We start from the raw sequence: 3,515 nt of genomic DNA, 5'->3' as shown, positions 1-3,515 counted from the left end.
TCTTTACTATATTCTGCATATAAAAATTTCACACGTGTTTGTCAATTTTTGGTTGGAATTCTTGAATATTGATTTATTCACTACTTCTGAAAGCATGTAAAATATGGGTTGCCTCCCATGAAGCGCTTCTTTAGCGTCACTAGCTTGACGTTACTCCCTTATTATGGTGGTTGGTAATGCTTGAAGTCTTCTCCTCTGGCAGTGGACTTGTATCCGTTGTTTGTATCAATGATCTCTACGTGCTCCAAGGAGAGAACTCTGTTGATGGTGAAGACCTTAGGTAGCTGAGATGGTACAGTGGGCAGATTAGGGGGGATATCTGCGAAGTATGCTGAGATTACTTTATCTCCTGAAGAGAAATCTTCCGTAGGAATCTTCTTGTTCCGCCACCCCCTTGGTACCTTCTTCTTTGCCCCTGGTGCTGTTTTCTTACTCCTGGTGGCCTCCTTCTTTGATGAGCTTTTGTTAATGTCCTCACAAACTTCTGGTGGCTTAGGTTCCTTCAATTTTTCCTTGACCTGTGGCACTTGCTGCTCGCCTTGTCCATCAACCCAGTGAATCTCAGGATGAGCTGGTTGTGCTTCAGTGCTTGCTTCTTCCTTTAGTATCTCATGATGCCCTTTGCTCGGTTCTTTGTCTTCTTCATCTTTTTCCAGTGAGAGTTTGAAAACACTGAAGCTCAGTTGTTCATCATGGATCCTTAATATTAGCTCCCCTTTCTCCACATCTATGAGTGCTCTAGCAGTAGCTAGAAATGGTCTCCCCAATATGATTAGGTGCAGGTGACTCTCTTCCATGTCCAGGATGACAAAGTCTGTTGGGAGAAAGTATTTTCCAACTTTGAGAAACACATTTTCACCACTCCTACTGCTTGCTTTTGAGTCTTGTCAGCCAGCCTTATGACTACATCTGTAGGTAGTATCTCATTGATCTGCAGCCTTTTTACCAGGGATAGGGGTATTAAGTTGATGCTTGCTCCCAAATCGCAAAGTGCTCTATCAAAATTTGTTTCCCCTATAGCACAGGGGACATGAAAACTTCCTGGGTCTTTTCTTTTCGCGGGAAATTGTGTTTGAATGAGGGTGCTGCAATCCTTGTTCATCACTATAGTCTGGCCTCCCTTGAGTGAGCTCTTCCTGGGAAGTAGTTCCTTCATGTACTTGATGAATGCTGGCATTTGCTGAATGACCTTGATGAACGGTATGTTCACATTCAAAGATGCAAACAGGTCTAAGAACCTTGAGTACATTCTCTTTCCCATAGCACCCTTTAGCAGTTGCGGAAATGGTGCATATAGTCTCAGCAGCTCCTGTTGTGAGATTTCTGGTTCTTGTTGGTCTTTCTTCTCCTTCTCTACTAAGGTATTTTCAGGTTGTTCTGATAGCTTGCTTGGCTTGTCTTCAGTCTCCTTGTCATTTATAGTGACCATATTGCAATCCTCCCATCTTACTTTCTTCGTTTCACCTCTCGGATTCTTCTCCGTGTCACTTGGGAAGCTATCAGTGGGTCTGGGAATCTTATCATACAAATATCCCACTTGGAATTCCAGCTTCTTAATTGCTTCCCCCCGATTCTTCATACTGGCTCTCACCTGTTGTGACGTCTCTGATCTTGGCCTTGGTCTTGTTGATTACCCCACCCAAAGTTTGGGTGATTCCTCCATCCAGGGTTGTAGGTCTTGGAGTATGGATCATGGTTGTGTCTATGTGAATTCCCAATGTAGTTGGCTTGCTCCCGAGTGCCTTCTTCCTCTTCAATTGCTTCCTCTTGTGTTGAAGTGGTGATTGCTGCCACTTGACTTCTCTCCATCTTCTTGGTGAGGTCAGCTAGCTGCTTGGTGATGAGCTTATTTTGAGCCAGCAGAGCATCTACATTGTTCAGCTCCATTACCCCTATAGTGTGCCCTCTTTCGGAAGCATATAAGTAGTCATTCTCAGCTACAGTTTCAATGACATCTATGGCTTCCTCAATGGTCTTCTTCTTGTTCAAGGAACTTCCAGATGAATGGTCTACGGCCTTCTTTGATTCATATGACAGTCCTTCATAGAAGATGTGCAGCTGCACCCATTCATTGAACATATCAGATGGACATCTCCTTGTTAGGTCTTTAAACCTCTCCCATGCTTCATATAGAGTCTCACCATCTTGTTGCCTAAAAGTTTGGACCTCAGTTCTCAGCCGATTGACTCGTTGAGGGGGGGTAAAATCTTGCTAAGAATTTGTTCATAACATCATCCCAAGTTGTCAAGCTCTCCTTTGGAAAAGACTCCAACCACTTGGTTGCCTTGTCTCTGAGAGAGAATGGGAACAACAACAGTCTATAGGCGTCAGGTTGAACGCCATTGGACTTCACTGTGTCACATATTCTCAGGAAGGTGTTTAAGTGTTGGTTGGGGGTCATCTTGGACACCTCCTTCGAACGAGCAATTGTTCTGAATAAGGGTGATGAGCTGTGGCTTTAGTTCAAAGTTGTTGGCATGGGTGGTTGGTTTTTGGATGCTACTTCCGCAGTTCCCTGGGTTTGGGTTAATGTAAGGGCCCAAGACTCTTCTATCTTCCCCACCAGGATTTGCTCTACCTCCTCCACCATGGTTGTGCACCTCTTACTCATGATGGTCTTCCATGGTTGTTTCAAAGTATTCTTCACAGTGTTCCTCCTCTTCTTCAGCACCCACTACACGTTTTTCTTTTGCCTCCCTTCTTAATCTTAAGAAGGTTCTCTCAGGTTCAGAATCAAAGGAAGTTGAAGCTCCGCTTCTTCTCCCTGTCATACAACCAACAGAGTACAAGCAAGAAAAGCAATGCAGAAAGTATCTTGTTAGAATTACTTGTTAGTGTCAGTGATGCAATATATCAAACAGTTAGTGGGTTAGTGAACTGAATTGTAAATAGCAAAGAAAAACTAAGAAACAGGGGAGGGGAAGAATTAAACTGAGACGGAAAGCAAATTAACCAAACAGAAAATTAAATCAAACAAAATACAAATGCTCAATCTAGTGATCCTCTAATGTAATCATTGTCGATGCACAATCACTCCCCGGCAACGGCGCCATAAACTTGATCGGGGTAAAACTTATCTCTCAACAAATTCCCATTTGGCAAGTGTACCGAATTTGTCGTCAAGTAAAAACTCACAATAGAGTGAGGTCGAATCCCACAGGGATTGATTGATCAAGCAACTTTAATTAGAGGAATGATCTAGTTGAGCGAATCCATGAATAGAATTGATAATTACAGAAATTAAAATGGCGAGAAATTAAATGACTGAAAGTAAAGAGCAGAATTGTAAATGGGAATGGGGGAATTACTCATAAAAGTAAATTACAGAAAATAAAGAGAATGGGTAAGATCAGAAATGGGGAGTTCATTGGGCTTAGGAGATATTGCATTCTCCAGATCAAATTCATTTTCATCTCTTCCTCAATCAATGCAATCATTGATCTCCTTAGCAATCTTAATTGATTGAATTACAATTTCTTGTAATTCAATCTCTCAAATCTTGATCAATAGCCAAT

The 3,515-nt window shown here is 42.2% G+C and overlaps 1 non-coding gene across 1 annotated transcript; it reads left to right on the top strand.

Moving 5' to 3' along the window:
- The first annotated feature begins 2,074 nt into the window (after window positions 1-2,074).
- LOC127745865 (small nucleolar RNA R71) lies at window positions 2,075-2,180 on the top strand. The gene has a single exon (XR_008007489.1). It is a non-coding gene; the product is annotated as a small nucleolar RNA R71 (small nucleolar RNA).
- Window positions 2,181-3,515: the final 1,335 nt, after the last annotated feature.

Source organism: Arachis duranensis, chromosome 3 (genome assembly GCF_000817695.3).
Source record: "Arachis duranensis cultivar V14167 chromosome 3, aradu.V14167.gnm2.J7QH, whole genome shotgun sequence".
NCBI classification, from domain to species: domain Eukaryota; kingdom Viridiplantae; phylum Streptophyta; class Magnoliopsida; order Fabales; family Fabaceae; genus Arachis; species Arachis duranensis.
This window is presented reverse-complemented; position numbering and strand designations above follow the sequence as displayed.